General features: G+C 45.2%; 2 long non-coding RNA genes across 4 annotated transcripts; both read left to right on the top strand.

Moving 5' to 3' along the window:
- Nucleotides 1–10,849: 10,849 nt before the first annotated feature.
- Nucleotides 10,850–11,533, top strand: LOC129359427 (uncharacterized). Of its 2 annotated transcripts, XR_008605894.1 has the most exons (3): nucleotides 10,850–11,003; nucleotides 11,103–11,351; nucleotides 11,427–11,533. It is a non-coding gene; the product is annotated as an uncharacterized LOC129359427 (long non-coding RNA). The 2 variants fall into 2 exon arrangements; XR_008605893.1 differs by having other exon boundaries at nucleotides 11,103–11,533.
- Nucleotides 11,534–15,675: 4,142 nt separating this feature from the next.
- Nucleotides 15,676–16,633, top strand: LOC129359426 (uncharacterized). Of its 2 annotated transcripts, XR_008605892.1 has the most exons (3): nucleotides 15,676–16,103; nucleotides 16,203–16,451; nucleotides 16,527–16,633. It is a non-coding gene; the product is annotated as an uncharacterized LOC129359426 (long non-coding RNA). The 2 variants fall into 2 exon arrangements; XR_008605891.1 differs by having other exon boundaries at nucleotides 16,203–16,633.
- The last annotated feature ends 1,658 nt before the right edge of the window (nucleotides 16,634–18,291 follow it).

Here is an 18,291-nt window from a genome sequence, read left to right as displayed (position 1 = left end):
TCAACACCACATAAAAAATAGTGGGAGCCTCATTTGGACACACCAGTCAGCTCCAATCTTCCTCAAATCCTTAACTTTTTGGCCATGAAAGAGAGTCTGCTTGGAGAAAAACTGGAATAGAAATATCCTTTATTGTTCCCTGGTACAGTCTACTTCCTCCACAATCAGGAAGTGAACTACACCACAGGGCATCCTGGGTAAAAACAACCAAAAGAAACGTGCTAGCCTAGTGTTAGCGGGAGAAATGGGAATGCGAAGTTGAACTCCGGGTTACTTCAGTGGTTCTTGTGTTGTTTCCTTCAGTGGTTCTTCATGCAGCGCCCCCACAGGCAAGGAGGAGAACATGTTTTTAAATCAGTTTGGCTTGTTTAACACGGTGTGAAAGTGAACCGCAGCAGCTGAAAATGTAACAAAATTTTGATAAATCAATTAATCAAATTTATTTGTATTGCACATGTCATCAGTAAGGCAGTTCAAAGTGCTTTACATGACAAAAACACAAAAATATAAAGTCAGCAATTGAGAAAACCAGTAAACGTTACATTTTGCCAAGTGCATTAATTACGCATTAAAACGTTGGTCAGTTTTTCAGTTGTTATGGTTCAAAGGCAACTCTAAAAAGATAAATTAGGTGTCCTGGAGATACATTTTGATCAATAAAGGAAGGAAAGTTCTCGAAAGTTAATAAAAATCATAATTTTACATCATGCGTTACAGTCAGAGGGTGTTGAGCGTGAGTGGTGTGTTCCTGGAGCTTTCGCTGTAACAGGGTGTCGCTGTCAGTGGTTTCTGCCTCACAGAGACACCATGTCATGGAAAACCGAGCACAGAGCGCCGCATGTGCAGGGCTGGATGCAGCATAAAGTTTTCAGCCACCTTGTCAAAAATTTGTCAACAAATCGGGTTTGCCGCACCCACCAGAGCTTCTCGGCTTTGTCTACACCCTGGAGTGTGGGAGAAAGCACAGGTGCAGCTTGCAGCTCATGCAAGTCCGAGACCCCCTGAAGAGAGGCGACATTTGGGGAACAAACCTGCAGGCCGGATTACTGTAGCCTTCACTCCCCTGCTCTGTCCGAAGGTAGGGGATTATTGTCTGTACGATCTGGTGAGACAGCATCTCACGAGCAAGTCATGCGAGGAAAAACCAATTCAGCTTTTTCAAAGGGGACATTCACATTTTGCACGTTTTTGTGCTTCCATTTGGGTTTGTGCTGCTTCTGAAAACAACCAAAGTTCTTTGAAAAGATCCAACCGGTGGTTTTTGGGCAATAAGTCAATAATTTCTGGTGTTTGGAAAACGAGCCATTTCAAAAACCCTCTGGAATGTGACGTCACAAATCAGCACCTAGCAACCACAGCCAGCCCCGTTACCAAGCAACAACGGCCACGTTACCTAGCAACAACGGCCACGTTACCTAGCAACAGCAGCCTAGTTCTGGCACGTTTTGATTTGTTGTACTTTTGTGTAACCAGGTTGTTTTGTGTCGCAGGTTCCCGCCCAGCGTCCCTCTTGAACATGAGATCTAGATTTCAATGAGGTTGTTAAATAAAGGAAATAATTAATATAAAATAAAATAACATTTGGTCAGGTGGTTTTACCGCTGTAAGCGCGTACAATGGCTGCTGGAAAAGACAAGAGCTTTGTTGAATATTTTTGTCTAGATTGTGGTGTAAATATCTTAGTACACTTTGAAATAAGACAAAACTAAACTATAAGTAACATTTTAGCATCAGGAGCGTATTTTAAATAAATTGTTCTTTCATATAGAAAAAAGTACTAGTTCCACTGGCCTTTTGTTTCACTTGCGACATGGGAAAAATGTCATGTTGTAAGTGAAATAATCTGATAATCTAATAAATTATTGACTCAAAACAAGCTGCTATGTCTTGCTGAAAAGTTACTTGTATGTTAGTTTTGTCTCATTTCAAACATACTTGGTAAGATTTTGTGTTTTTGCAGTGTTGTTGACTGTGCTGAGGCTCTACTTCTGCTTTTCAAAAATGTGTGGTTCTATAATTGCATTCATTTGGATTTAAGGTGACAGAGACTCTAAATCAGCTCATTCTGTAAGGAGCTCAACACTGGAAGAACCCAGCATCAGCTAAGAATTATTTTTGTGCAGAAAATGTAATGAGCATGTTTTGATCGGCCATAGACCATCCTAACCTGCTCAAGGAAGCATAACAGGGTCACCTATCAGGCAAATTCATGAGAAATGAGCTGGTGCAGGTCAGAGGTCCATTGTCCGAGCTTGCGTCTTTGCAAGCCGATCAAACTGAACTTAAATGAACCAGGCGAGAACATCGTCACGGTTGGCCGGGTCGCGGCTGCCCAGAACTCTTCCTGTTCAGTGAGCTGGCTGAATCAGAAATGAGGCTGAGCTTGTCAGATATGTCACGACAAGTTACAGGAGAAAAGGGAGGTTCTGCGGATTGTTTTCCACCAGCAAAAGCAGTAAAACAGAAGGAGGCATGGGGTGATGCTGAATGCACGTTTGGTACCCCCACCCAACCCCTTCCGCCTCGCCCCTTCACACCCGCCCCGGTTCTCCCTCTTTCTGCTGGGTCTTTGTTCGCGAGTCCCCGACCTCCCCGTCTTCCGGCCTGGGACTGAAGTAGTTCCCGATGGCCGCAAACAGGATTAGGAGCTCCCATGGCTGTGGTCATTCTCTGCGGATTTGAGAGGGTTACTGCAGCTTGGCTGGGCTGTGGTGCTTTAATTAACCTGCCACCAGGGGGCCTCAGAGCGGCCCGGCGGGTAACAAGCCGGGGTGGTGGGGGGGAAGCTTCTGTCTTTACGTGGGAATAATCCCAGAGCCCTTCTCATCAGGTCAGCTCACACTAAGCCCTGACAGCCATTTTAACCTTGACTTCACAGCTTTAGTGCCAAGAGTCCCTCAGTTCGCTCAACTTTATTTCTCTGTTGTTTCAATTTGGTGTTGGGACGTGCTTAAAATGTTTAGCCAAGTTCATTACGAGAACTGACAAAATAAGCAATACTTTCATCCAAAGACCCATTTGGTGCGAAATAATTGAATAATTGCTTGTCTTGAAACACCAGTTTGTTTGTGGAGGTGTGAATACGCAACCACACTCTGATTTGAGCCAATCAAGCGAATTCTGGTCCACCTACGAACCTCGGGCTCTGTCCACTTCCTCCAAAAGCAGGAAGTAAACTATAGCGCAATTGCATTCTGGGTAAGTACAACCAAAACAAACGCGCGAGTCTAGCGGTTTTAAAATTTGATGCTACTCCATTTTTGTCTATATTTTGTGAAGAAAAAAGTTGCGTTCAATGTCTTCTTCAGAGGTTTTTATGTAATTTCCGCCAGTAGTTCTTGGTGCAGCGCCCCCACAGGCGAGGAGGGGAATGGGTTTTCCACCAGATTTGGTTTATTTGACAGTCCAGTGTGAAAAAGAACCACATCATCTGAAAATGTAACAAATGTTGCAACTTTGGTCCCCAATTGAACAGAACCGGTTATTCTTATTGGTGCCAAGTTTTACCAAACCCATTCAGTTTTAATTTGAAGATCCCATGATCATCCATGGAGCTTCTTTAGAAATTGGGGACGTCTGCTGCTGCTACATGTTTAGCGTTTGCATGCTATTTTAGGCTTCAATAGCTTAGCTAACAGGCTATCTCCTATTTATGAAGCAAAAAGTAACTTCCACCAAAATGAGCAGCTTTGTTGTCCATCGGTTTTGTTAACGGACGTACCAGAAACATTTTGAATCAAACATTTTCTATGAAAAAAAGTGTAATTAATATTTTTTATAAGTTAAAATCTACTTAATTAATTAATCAAAATCAATGCGTTAAAGTTGTGGCTGTCATTTAAATTACATTTAGATTCATTTCCAACAGAAAGTCTCTTTGTTTTCTAGACACATCAGCAGAATTTGTACACCTGGAAACATTCCCAGATCTTTATAGCCAACATTTGTGTCACAACCAAATAAATTTAATGCATTTCATGAAGTATTTTTTTATATAGAAATAGAAAATTAGGAGCGAAAGGAAAAATATGGCCCAGAGTGCAAACATCTGGCCTCAGCCTAATCCCCCTGATTGCCATGTGTGCGACTGCCTTCATGCATTTCTCAGAGTGTGTGAAGGCTGCTACGAAAGTGGGAGTGTGTGCGTTTCTCTGAGAGCACGGCTACAGACAAAGGTAGGCCTGTGTGCCCCTTCCACTGACGACCTGTGGAAAATTCCCTGTCAGCGCCGTGCCAAGGCGCCTGGACCTGTGAGGCGGGACTCCGGAGGAATGCCTGATCGGGACAGCCAACATTTATCCAAGGCCAGCGAGGGTGTGAGGGGGTGTTGATCAGCGTATGAATCGCCAGATTTTACTTTGCAGCTCGCTTTGGCAGGAAATACTGTGAAGTAAGTCTGCAGTCCATTAAAAAGGCAGGTGGTAACATCTGGCTTTGGATTACAACGAGCAAAGGTGTGAAAGATGCCAGCGTAACGTGGAGCACAAGCTAATTGATCCTCTCCGGACCGCGAGAGGTCCAGAGTGACGACAACAGCAGAAGAAGACAACGTTTACTGGTTTCTGCTTGACATCTGGCAGATGACTCTCTGGCTTCCAGCTGTGTGGGCCGGGCAAAAATAATAAACCAGCCTAATTATCTCCAAAGTTCCTGGAAGCAACTCAGATTCTGCAGCGACAGGGTTCGCCTTGTTTACCTGCTCGGCAAACCTCATTTTTTATTCAAGCTGGTCAGAATCAATCAATCTGACTATTTATTTGGATTTCAGCAACAAGCAGAGGTGGGTGCAATGGCCAAACAATTACACATTTTTAATCAAGTGAAAGTAAAAAGTTCAAGAAATTGCTCAAGTAAGAGTAAAAAAGTATTTGGTAGAAACAAAAACTGCAGGTTAATTTTTGGTTAAAACGTGTTTTTCATTCAGTGGGTAGAAAATTCATAAATTTCACATGAGTAGGAACAGAAATACTTTATGATGAAATTACCCAAATAAAAAGTACAGAGTATTCAGTATTTTGTTTTAAATACTGAAGTAAAAAATGTAACTAATCACTACCCAAGTCTGGCAACAAGGCCAATTGTTTGTTTTTTCATGCACAAATCACTAACGTTAGCGCTGCGCTACACCAGCGTAGCATTTAGTGGAAGCTAATGCTAAGGCTCAAGCGCTATACATGCAGTCGATAAACCAGAACATTTTGATGAGTCGCGTCATCGAAATCATCAACACACATCAAATATATTGATCGATGTTCAGTTTATTGTGGTTCAACAGAACCTAAACAGGTGGCTTTTTGGTCCTGACTTAAATGAACGCAGCGTTTCAGCTGTTTTGCAGTTTTCTGGACATTTGTTCCAGATTTAGAATGGTACACAAAGTTCCGGTTTCATTCAACTGGGGTTGTGTTTTACACGTTAGGCAGGTTTTGTACGGGTGTTTGAAAATGCTTGAATCTCAGTTAAGGTTTTCTGAAGGTTTGGAAAGAGCTTGAAATAAAACAAAAACTTGCAAGCAGCATTTCAGCAGGACCTTGTTGTAAGTAAATAATTATTGAATATACATTTAAAAAAGTTCCAGGCCCAATGGTAGATTATTTTCCTTATAACAAGACAATTTACAACCGTATAGATTAAATATTCTGCCAGTAGAAATAATACTTTTCCATCAACATTAAGGAATTGTTGACGTAAAACAATTCTTCTATTTTGATAAAAAGTTGCTTGTAAATTAGTTTTGTCTTATTTCAAGTGTACTAAGACAACTAGATCAATATATTGGTAAGATTTGGTGTTTGTGAGTTACACAGTTTTGTAATAAAGTTGTAAGGAGTTTAAAAAATGTGAACGTCATCATCAGTATCTGTTTACCCCCTTCCATCATTATGGCCTCATTTTAGCCACCTGTCCTGCGGCAGTTCACCTGGCTGCACGGCCTCAGGGCGTCATTCCAGCCCAGGTGTCCTCTTCCACCAACTGCCCCTCTGTTGAGGCATGTTTGACCCACAGAACGGTTTCAAAATATCCCACCGCATCAGCACAAGAGTCCTGCAATTCCTCCAAGTCCAGGCGGTGGCTGGGAGTCGGGCTGCAGCGACTGCAGACGTCCGGGAACAGAACAAAGAGCAGCTCCGCTATGAGAGTGAGGGACGTTAAGCAAGAGCAATGATCCGGATGCAAGTTATAGTTTAATGAGTCAAATAATAGTTTTAATTTCATAACATAAGTGACTACATTTTCTATGATATTCTGAATTTTAAAAAATCCAAAACATTAAATTGTGGCGGATATAATGTACATATTTCACACCAGCATGGATGCCCTTATTGTGAAGGGTCCTTCATTCTATTTTTGGTTTTAATTGGAAAACCAAAAATAGATTTTTCTAGAAAAAAGCAAATTTGTGACTTTTTAAATTCAGGAATTTCTAAGTTTATTTTTCTGTTACATTTTTGACATTAATCAAAAAATAATAATTCAAAGTTGAGCAAATTGTGATGTTCAAACTCAGAAATTTCTTGATTTTTTATTTATTTTTTGTCAGAAATGTACTGGTTCAAAAAATATCTATCTACAATGACCAAAATATGTTGTTGTGGTTACTAGTTAACTGATTGAAACTAATTTTAATCTAATAAACCACCAATCGACAGTATCTGATCAATTATTGCATTGACTAGGGAGCCAATCGGATGGCCTGAGCTTGGTAGAGTTTCTGCTGTGCTGGAAACAGTCCCACCTCCTGCACCTCTGCAGACTCCAGATAAGTTTGCCAAGCCTCCACCAGCCTGGCCTGAACTTTGCATCTGGTCCCGTTTAGAGCCTCCTCCAAATCATTTGCTTTAGCTCCAGGTTTCTGCTTTGGTGATGCTCCATAAGGGCACTAAGAAAAACCGATGGGTGCATTAAACCATACGAAAATAAACACATGCACCTTCACAATAGAGAAGGGAAAAGGTCAGCTCTGCGTTGCCCCCTCCCTTGAAGACATTCCTGCAGCACCTGCACTCACTTAATATTTTGGCAAGAATGGAAAAAAAACCTAAAAAAATAAAAAGAATCACTGCTCTGCTCAGCGCCTGTCATGTTTGTTCACTGAAGGAAACAAGCTTGGTTTTAATTAGAATCCCTGCCAGGGTTGAGGTAATTGCCACACTGTATGTCTCGGTTTCTTTTTCAAAATCTCTCCTTGTAGTTTCGTATTTTTGAACTTGACTCAGAAGTAACGTAAAATATCGTAGCACGTGTTCATGCGTCTAAGCTTGATAAAAGCTTGGATGATCGAACGTTTCATGGTAATTGCCGTTATCGGGAATCCGCCTGCTTGGCTCTGTGTAACAGAGTTTATGTTGTAGAATCCCACTTGCTTTATATATTATCAGTGCAATGGGAAATAGCGCCTCCTCTCTGTGTGGCTGGTTATATGTTGCTGGCCTCTGTAATCAGTGCCAGTCTAGGAAGCTGCACGAGAGGTGAGTTTCATTCCTCAGCACACAGCAAGGAAAAGTGTTAGAAACACAAAGTATCATTCTTAATAACTTACATCAATAGTGTGCAACTACTATTTATGATTTGTGTGCCTGGCATCAATTTTGCACTTTTAGTTTTGTTAATATTTTGTAAAACACTTTCTGTGCTAAGTTAAAGTCAACATGACGCTCTGTTGTAGTGTGCTGAGGGAAGCTGAACCATTGCATTGATTCCAACCCGATCTGTTCTCATTCAGGTACATCATTTATTATTGTATTTTTTATTGAATGTTAAAATATTAATGTACTGTAATCAGTGCCAGTCTATGGAAGCTGCACGAGAGTGTGCTGAGGGAAGCTGAACCATTGCATTGATTCCAACCCGATCTGTTCTCATTCAGGAAATAAACTGCCTGTTCACCCAGAACTCCTGGTCTTCACTAAAACATCTACACAACGCAGAGTCGAGGGGTTACTTGGGTCGGCCTGGTACAGTGGTGTGAAGCAGAACCCGGTTACATCTGCATGGATCAGACTCTCCACTGCTTCTTTTTTTAGGAATTCCTGGGTGAGATTTCATCCTGAAGGGATCCAAGGATCTTCTCAAAGCCATGCATCCACCCAGCTTCTCCGCACCTGTATCCCAGCTGTAGCTCCGAGCAGCTCGTGAAAATTCCCACCAAATTATTCAGACAAAACTCCAACATCTGCTGTGGGAAGACGCCACCACCCCTCCGCCCCACTGCGTCACACACACACAAGAAACTCAGTCCATTAGAGTAGCTGGTGCATATTTAACTCTGTTTATCTGGGGGATTATTTATTCAAAGCCCACAGCTTAGCTTATTGTACAAGATCTAAAATGTATCACTACCCAAGTACCTCATTGCTGCTTCTGCAGGGTTTATTAGGGGGGAGAGACAGCCAGATTTCTCATTGAATGTATTTGAGTGTAACAAGGACAGACATCAGCGATTACTATAACAAAACCACTTTTACTGTCCAGCTGCGGGCACTGCTAGTAAAATATTACTTGTTGTTAGTTGTGCTAAACCTGATGCACAAATCATTAACGTTAGCGCTGCGCTATACCAGCATAGCATTTAGTGGAAGCTAATGCTAAGGCTCAAGCGCTATACCAGTTTAGAATCAGTGGAAGCTAATGCTGAAGCTAAAGAAATTATTATAACCATTAGTTCTGCTAACGTTAAAGCGCTACGGCTACGCAGTATAGCATTTAGTGAAAGCTAAAGCTAAAGCTAACAGATTAATCATAAATATTGGTTTTGCTACTGCTAAAGTGTTACACAAACATAGAATTTAGTAGAAGCCAATGCTAAAGCTAAAACACAAATGATACAAATTTGCTTTGCTAAAGCACTACACCAGTATAGTATTTAGAGGAAGCTAGAGCTGAAGTGAAAGCCCTATTCATAAGCTGCTGTTTTGCTGTTTTTGTTTTCCATAAAGGTGAATTACAAACAGGCCTTTGCTCGCTACCGAGCAGGCAGAGTGGTGGAGGAGTGATGACGCGGGCTGTGTTCTGCAGCCTCAAGCCTTCTGCACTTTGCGACCGCTTAGTCCTGAAAATTCAACCAGAGGAAAGGTTGTGCAACAGAAATATGGTCAACGAGAAAGAGACCGAACGAGCGCGGCTTGTTTGGCAGGGTTGTGATGGAGACGCCTCTTCCCTCTGAAAGGAGCATGACTTTTACACATCTGCAGCTTGAACAAACCACAACATCTGGTACAGATGATAACAAATTAGAGATGCTTGGCTATAATTAGCACCATGAAAAAACAAACAAACAAAGACGCATCGTGCCAAACGGTGGAGGAGGGGCGATTATTCTTGCCTGTTTCTGGAGCCAGAGGACGCGGGCGTCTTCTGTCTTCTGTCTTTGAGTCGACCGTGACGCCTTTCATCTGTCCGACAGCTGAAAACCTGGAAAGTTATAATTAGGATTGGACCAGAATTCCCCCATGATGACATGAGAGACAATGAAGTCAGTTAGTGAAGTTTAGTATTGAGTCTTTGCAACCGCGTCACCTAACCACGAAGCAGCTCCCTCAGTTGGAGCTCATATGGAGCTAAATTGGGGCCATAACGTTGGTTCAAGAGAAAAAAATTCAAACTGAAAGATATGTTCAAAACTACTGTACAGAGTCAGGATTTGCCCATTACCCCCAGATTTTTCTTTCTTTTGAACAAATTTTATGGCCCCAATTTAGCTCCATACTCACAGACAGCAATAATTACAAAAATTGAACATAGCGAGCTGAGAAACCAACCCAAATGTTTGCTGATTTAACAAAATTGCCTGAATTCATGGAACATGATTTATGCCACACTAGCTGCGTTTTCATTACATAAGTGTGCAAAACTCTGTCAATATTCCGCTAATGTGGAAAAAATTTTATTTTTCATTTGCTGTGTTTTTGTTAAATAAGAAATTTAATGAAAAGCACATCTGGATGAATAAGTTTGCTAGCGCACTAAGTCATTAAAAATCATGCCGTGCCATCACACTCTGACCACTTCCTGTCGTCCTCTTCGTCATTTCCGACAGTAGCAACATCCGTCAGTTGATCATGTGACTCATGGTGTGAAAAATGTGTTTCCATTCCAGTTTTCCGAATACTCTAATTTTCATCGAGCTGAAAATCAAAACCATCTTAGCACAAAAAGCTTTTGACAAAAAAACTTTTTTATTTTCCAAAACTGACATGTTTCCATGAAGTAAATCTATTTTTGTAATTCCAGTTTGCACAACTGTACCATCAAATAAAACACATTTGATGTTATAAATACCAGAGAGGACATAGAAATTCACCAAAGTCGAGACGTTAACTCGATTTTCGTTGATGTTATCATGGGATTAATGACTAATTATTAGACGGGTGATACAACATTTGATCATTTTGTAATAAGATTACTTACTTATTAAATATATAAACATTAATCTTCTTACCTTGTATGAAGTTTTAGGTGCAAATCTGCAAATACATTGAGGGTTGCCAGTCTGTACGACTGCCATCTAATATATAAAAACATTGTGATATATTTGTTTTGCATCCTCATTTGTTTGTGTCCAGAGTTGGATAGGAACTAGATACATTTACTAAAGTGACTTCTTTGGAAAAACAAAGAAACAACAACAACAAAAAACTTTTACAGGTTTTCATGCTGCAATAGTTTTTACTTGAGTAAAAATAAGTTGAAGTAGTGAAACCCTTACCTCTGTGTAACCATTTTAAAAGTGAAATCAACAAGATAAACGTGATATTAGGCGACCAACTAGCGAGCAGCGACTCTTAGGACAATTTAATGTTTTTGTCAGGGTCTTGGGGGTGTTCTTAGCGTTTTGTCGCCATGGGTTTGGGTGGTTGTGCTTCTTCTTTTCCACCAGAGGGCGCTGTCAGGACGGTGGGCTGGATTACGTCAGCGAGCACACCGGTTGCGAGTTGAGCTCATCAGGAGCGGCGTCTTCAGGAGCAACCTGCCAGTCTTCGGCGCCTGAGTGTCTTCCCGTATTGGTACCTCTGAGCCTCCCTGTTGCTGTCAAGCGTTCTTTTCCTTCTCGTCTGAGATTGCCCTCCTGTGACTGTCTCCTTGTCGCTTTCTTCTTTCACCAGACCATTCACCCGATGCAGTGGAAGGATTTCCCGTTGTGCTGAGTTTCTCGACTCACCTTCTCTGTGCAACAACAGGCTCCCCTCGGATTCCTTGGCTGGCTGCTCCTCGCTCCTCGTGCCTCGCTCCTCGTCCTGCTCCGCGTTTCCACCGTGGACACCGAGCCCACCTGTCCGCCCGCCTACACACACACACACCCTGCCGCTACCCTGCAGTGAATATCTTCCACGCTTCAGCTGTCTACCCCTCAAGTAAGACTGTTCCTGTTTACCCTCACACCGTGTTTCCGACTGTCCCTGAACTCACCACCTTATCTGTTTACATAGTTCCCGATCGCTTCCCCTCCCGAGACGCTCCTGTGGACCGGACCCGAATCCCTGTCATTCCTCGTTCACTGTTGTGTAAAATAAACCTTGTAAATATTTGCACTCCACCTGGATCTCTCTGCGTATTGTGTTCTGCATATGGGCTGGAAATAAAATTCCCCAATATGACAGAACACTCAGGCCAAACTCTCAGTCCAGCGGACGCAATTCGCAAAACGTTGATCGAGCAGCAATCTGAGATCCAGGCCCACAAGGTGGCGCTTAGACAACTCCATGATCTCCAGACGGAAACGAACCAGCGTTTAGGAGAGCTAACCGCGTTTCTGCAGAGCTCTCTATCACCACCTACTCCTGCCCCCGTTCCTGGTCCGATAGCTCCGGTTCCGCCCGTCTTTTCCGACGTCCGCCTCCCCGGGCCTGAAAAATTTTCCGGAGACCGTACAAGGTGTAATGGTTTTGTGCTACAATGTTCTATTATATTCAACAGCGCTCCCCAGAGTTTCTCTCAAGACAGCACAAAGATAGCCTACATGCTCGCACAGCTGTCTGGTCAAGCCTTATTATGGGCAGAATCCCGTTTCCCTGACCCCACGGATTACGGTGTTTCATTTGACCATTTCCTGACTGAATTTAAACAGGTTTTTAGCTTGGACTCCGATAAGACCCACATTTCCCGTGAGTTCTTGCACATAAAACAGGGCAAACAGACTGTGGCTGATTTTGCTATCCACTTCCGCACCAAAGCCGCTTCCACGGGGTGGAATGAGGCAGCGCAAAGAGCGTGTTTTTCCAGGCGCTTAATGAGCCTATACAAGACCAATTAGCCACTTTAGACGAGCCAAAGACTATAGAGGACCTTATCAGTATCGCCATCAGGCTCGATAATCGTCTCCGCTTCCGCGCTCGTGAAAGAGGTCGGCACCGCTCTCCCGAGGCAGACCACGGACGGCTTAGAGCAGCCCCGCTAGCATCTCCTGCCCGCGATTCGGCTACCCCCGAACCCATGCAGCTGGGTGGTACGCGTCTCACACCGCAGGAGCGACAACGTAGAATGTCGAGTCGCCTCTGTCTCTACTGCGGTGCGCCTGGCCATTTCCGTTCCTCCTGCCCGCTCCGGTCAAACTCCCAGGTCCGCCAGCCGGAGTGAGGGTGGTGGCGGACCACCAGAATCAGAAGACCTCACCGCGACTCCTTTTGCCGGCTACCATAACCCACGCTAATCAGTCATTCCCATTATCCGCTCTCGTTGATTCGGGGTGTGAACGGAACCTATTAGACGAGGTTTTTGTCAAAGAGAGGGGCGTTGAAACAGTCCCGTTGCCAACTCCTTTTAGAGTCACTTCACTAGACGGTAAGACATTGCAGCCTATTACTCACCAGACGAAACCGCTCCACCTGACCATTTCCGGCAACCACTCTGAGTGGATTTCTTTCTTCGTGTTTCCCACTTCTAATTCTCCGGTAGTCTTAGGTTTCCAGTGGCTCAAACAACATAACCCCCAAATAGACTGGTCCGAGGGGCACGTCGTTTCTTGGTCTACTCCCTGCCACTCATCATGTCTCCGCTCTGCAGTTCCTCCCGGGTCGTCATCCGACTTCCTGCAGACGACAGATCAAATTGACCTCTCCACCATACCCCCTGAATACCACGACCTCTCTGCAGTCTTCAGCAAGGTAAAGGCTCTTTCCCTGCCGCCGCATCGACCCTATGATTGTTCCATTGACCTGCTCCCGGGAGCCCCTCTGCCCTCCAGTCGCCTATATCACATTTCCCGTCCGGAGAGGGAGACCATGGAACAATATTTAAAGGAATCTCTTGCGGCAGGGATCATCCGGCCTTCATCATCACCACTAGGAGCGGGGTTCTTCTTCGTTGGGAAGAAGGACGGATCCCTGCGGCCCTGTATTGATTATAGAGGACTCAACAACATCACTGTTAAAAATAAGTACCCTTTACCGCTATTATCCTCTGCATTCGAGCCCGTCCAAGGAGCCGCCTTCTTTACTAAATTAGACCTGAGAAATGCCTACCATCTGCTCCGCATTCGCGATGGCGACGAATGGAAAACTGCCTTCAAGACTCCCATGGGGCAGTTCGAATATTTGGTTATGCCTTTTGGATTGTCCAATGCCCCTGCGTTTTTCCAAGCGCTGGTAAACGATGTCCTCCGAGACTTCCTAAATGTATTTGTATTCGTTTACCTCGATGATATTTTAATTTTCTCCAAGTCAGTGGAGGAACACAGACTTCACGTGCGGCAGGTTCTCCAGCGATTGCTTGAGAACAAACTTTACGTAAAGGCAGAGAAATGTGAATTTCACCAGTCCTCCGTCTCATTTCTGGGTTTCATCCTAGGGGGCGGACAGGTGAGGCCTACGGAGGAGAAGATCCAGGCAGTATTGGAATGGCCCGTTCCGGAAACTCGCAAACAGCTCCAACGATTCCTAGGATTTGCCAACTTCTATCGTAGGTTCATTCGCAATTACAGTCAAACCGCGTTACCCCTGACCGCTCTGACTTCCTCTAAGGTTCCATTCCGTTGGACCCCAGAGGCTGAAAGGGCCTTTAATCACCTCAAGAGCCTGTTCTCCAATGCCCCCATCCTCATTCAGCCAGATCCGTCTCGTCAGTTCATCGTAGAGGTGGACGCCTCTGACATGGGAGTCGGAGCTGTGCTGTCCCAAATTTCCGCAGTTGACAATAAAACTCATCCGTGTGCCTTCTTCTCACGCAGGTTGTCCCCATCAGAAAGGAACTACGACGTGGGGGACCGGGAACTGCTGGGCATAAAACTAGCCTTGGAGGAGTGGAGACATTGGCTGGAGGGCGCGGAACACCCGGTGCTGGTCTGGACCGATCACAGGAACCTCGCCTACCTGCAGTCTGCCAAGAGGCTGAACCCTCGCCAGTCACGGTGGTCACTATTCTTTTCCCGATTTAATCTGTCTATTTCCTATCGTCCAGGCTCCAGAAACACTAAGCCAGATGCACTGTCCCGGCTTTACTCTCCCGACGACTCTGACAACCTTCCTGCTCCTATTCTCCCACCCAGTTGCACAGTGGGAGCTCTGACTTGGGAGATCGAGGAAATAATCACGCAAGCTCAACACTCCGAACCCCCTCCAGAGTCCTGTCCGGCTAACAAGATATTCGTCCCTTCTTCTGTGCGCCCCCAGTTCCTCCAGTGGATCCACGCCTCCCGATTTTCGGGTCATCCCGGAGTCAGCCGGACGATTGCCCTGGTCAACAGACGGTTCTGGTGGCCATCAGTCCACAAAGACGTCCGAGAGTATGTCCGGGCCTGTTCCATTTGCTCCAGAAATAAATCCTCCCATCAACTCCCTTCAGGTCTCCTGCAACCACTTCCCACTCCTCAGCGACCCTGGTCTCATATCGCCATAGATTTTGTCACGGGTTTGCCACCCTCCAAGGGTATGACTACCATCCTTTCTATAGTCGACAGGTTTTCCAAGGCCTGTCATTTTGTCCCGCTCCGCAAACTTCCCTCTGCCCTTCAAACGGCTCAGCTCTTAGTAAAACACGTTTTCCGGCTTCACGGCATTCCCGCGGACATACTCTCGGACAGGGGCCCTCAGTTCACTTCCCAGGTTTGGCGGGAGTTTTGCTCTGCTTTAAACGCCAAAACATCACTCACATCTGGTTTTCACCCACAGTCGAACGGACAAACCGAACGGCTGAACCAAGATCTCGAGGCCACCCTCCGATGTTTTTCTTCCTCCAACCCTTCCGACTGGTCTCTGTTTCTACCATGGGTAGAATACGCTCACAATATTCATGTCTCCTCTGCCACAGGTTTGTCCCCATTCGAGGCGTCCCTGGGCTACCAACCTCCGCTGCTACCCTCTGATGAAGATTCCATCTCTGTCCCTTCTGTCCGTCACCACATCCGCCGTTGTCACAAGGTTTGGAGTTCCACTATTCATAATCTCCACCTCACCGCTGCACAGATAAAACGGCAGGCTGACCGTAAGCGGCGCCCCGCCCCGACTTACACACCTGGTCAACAGGTATGGCTGTCCTCCCACGACATCCCCTTAAAATCCATTTCCAGGAAGCTTTCACCCCGTTACATCGGCCCTTTTGAAATTGAGACTATCATTAACCCGTCTGCAGTCCGCCTCCGTCTCCCCGCCTCTCTCCGCATCCATCCCACCTTTCATGTCTCCCAGATCAAACCCGTACAGACCAGCACGCTCTGCCCTCCAGCCGAGGCTCCTCCGCCCCCCCCGTGAGATCGATGGCCATCCGGCTTACACGGTTCGGAGAATCGTGGATTCCCGTCGTCGCGGTAGGGGGTGGCAGTATCTCGTAGATTGGGAGGGTTACGGCCCTGAGGAGCGTTCCTGGGTCCCGGGGTCTTACATTCTGGACCCGTCCCTTATTTCTGATTACCGGGCTTCGCTTCCCTCTACCTCGTCTGGGTTGCCTAGAGGCAACCGTTAGGGGGGGGTACTGTCAGGGTCTTGGGGGTGTTCTTAGCGTTTTGTCGCCATGGGTTTGGGTGGTTGTGCTTATTCTTTTCCACCAGAGGGCGCTGTCAGGACGGTGGGCTGGATTACGTCAGCGAGCACACCGGTTGCGAGTTGAGCTCATCAGGAGCGGCGTCTTCAGGAGCAACCTGCCAGTCTTCGGCGCCTGAGTGTCTTCCCGTATTGGTACCTCTGAGCCTCCCTGTTGCTGTCAAGCGTTCTTTTCCTTCTCGTCTGAGATTGCCCTCCTGTGACTGTCTCCTTGTCGCTTTCTTCTTTCACCAGACCATTCACCCGATGCAGTGGAAGGATTTCCCGTTGTGCTGAGTTTCTCGACTCACCTTCTCTGTGCAACAACAGGCTCCCCTCGGATTCCTTGGCTGGCTGCTCCTCGCTCCTCGTGCCTCGCTCCTCGTCCTGCTCCGCGTTTCCACCGTGGACACCGAGCCCACCTGTCCGCCCGCCTACACACACACACACCCTGCCGCTACCCTGCAGTGAATATCTTCCACGCTTCAGCTGTCTACCCCTCAAGTAAGACTGTTCCTGTTTACCCTCACACCGTGTTTCCGACTGTCCCTGAACTCACCACCTTATCTGTTTACATAGTTCCCGATCGCTTCCCCTCCCGAGACGCTCCTGTGGACCGGACCCGAATCCCTGTCATTCCTCGTTCACTGTTGTGTAAAATAAACCTTGTAAATATTTGCACTCCACCTGGATCTCTCTGCGTATTGTGTTCTGCATATGGGCTGGAAATAAAATTCCCCATTATGACAGATTTATTCCTTGATTTTACAGAGTCATACCTCATCACACCAACTCCACCGTGGCTTTGCTTCAGGCATTTTTTGATTTGTGCACCCGTCAATATCTGGATGATGATTTTTTTTAATGCATTTTTTTTCTCGGTTTGTTCTCGATGGAGCCTCGGATGACTTGAGCACATGCCGAGCCTTTCAGAAGGGCTTTTATTTTTTTTATTTGCACCAGCAGGGGATGGAATGAAGCCTGCTTGGTCTCCTTCCATCCAGGCCCCTGCAGACCCATTAGACGTGATCTGCAGTCCAGAGATGAGACGCCACAAAGCTGATTTACTATTCAGAGATTATTCATCGCCTGTGGATAAAAAAAAAAAAACAACAACAAAAAAAGCAACCAACAACTCCAAAACAATAATTGAATTTTGCTGCTGGAACAGCAAAAGCTTGGCCAGAACGCTTCAGGAAGTCAACTGAGAGCGAAAGGCGGAGAAAAACAAACAGAAGAAACGACTGATCGGTCTGATTGTTCTGCCTGATTTCCAGTTTCTCTGATCGGGTTTCAGATCAAATACAGACAGCAGCGATTTTTATCTATCTATCTGTCCGTCCGTCCGTCCGTCTGTCTGTCGATTCATTAATTTATCACAAATTAATGTCAGAAAGATGACATTAATGTGTCATGAAGATCTACAGAAACTTCTCCATCAGTTTATCTTTACTGCAGCAGCGTCTTCACTTTCTACTAAATACACTTAAAAATACTTTTGTCAGTTCATAAATCACTGAACGGCTCAGCACCACAACCTTCTGGTTCTGCTCTGCATCCCCAGAACCAGAACCAAACCTGGAGAATCATTCAGCTTCTATGCTCCACACATCTGGAACAAACTTAAAGAAAACTACAAACATTTAGATCTGGACTAAATCAGTTTATAGTTTAATCTGAATCATATCGGGAACATCAATCAACATATTTGATTATATAGATCATATATAGAAACACAATAATATGTGTGAATGTATAATGCATTTATAGAACAAGCCAAACTGGTTAAATGTGTCAACATTTTACAATTTCTTCTTACCTGTGGCTCCAGCATGATTTACATCATTTAAACTGTCGTTGTTTGTTTAATTTAGGTATTCAGAGTTTGAGTTGTTGTGATTAGAGCTGTATGAAACCACAGCATAGTCTAGTCGTGGCCACACCTTCCTCTGCAAACACGGTGCACACAGGCTGCCTATTTTCTGCTTGCATGTCATGTTTGTAAGCTGTCCAACATATATACTGCTGCTGCTTCTGCGATGACGCAAGGATGACGTCTGGTCTGAAGACCTGAAACCAGGGTTAGACGCCCAGCTGTAAGGGAGTTTCTCAGAGCCTCGTTATGATGTCATGCAGTTTGTTTTGCTTTACAATGAAGCAGTAAGTTTACCTTCCACCTGTTTGCAAACGACTTCATGAGACGGGACAAGGTCAGGGATCTGCGGCCCTGCTCTCCATCGGCGCTGCAGAAATGCGTATGCCAGATGAACGGAGGTGTTGGCAGGACATCGCTCATCTCTGAAGGACGGGGATGTTATACCCATTTCCTACCGCCTGTGTGAAC

This window comes from Poeciliopsis prolifica, unplaced genomic scaffold (genome assembly GCF_027474105.1).
Source record: "Poeciliopsis prolifica strain line A6 unplaced genomic scaffold, Auburn_PproV2 SCAFFOLD004, whole genome shotgun sequence".
Taxonomy (NCBI): domain Eukaryota; kingdom Metazoa; phylum Chordata; class Actinopteri; order Cyprinodontiformes; family Poeciliidae; genus Poeciliopsis; species Poeciliopsis prolifica.
The sequence above is the reverse complement of the archived record's forward strand: the minus strand, read 5'-3'. Positions and strand labels throughout refer to the sequence as shown.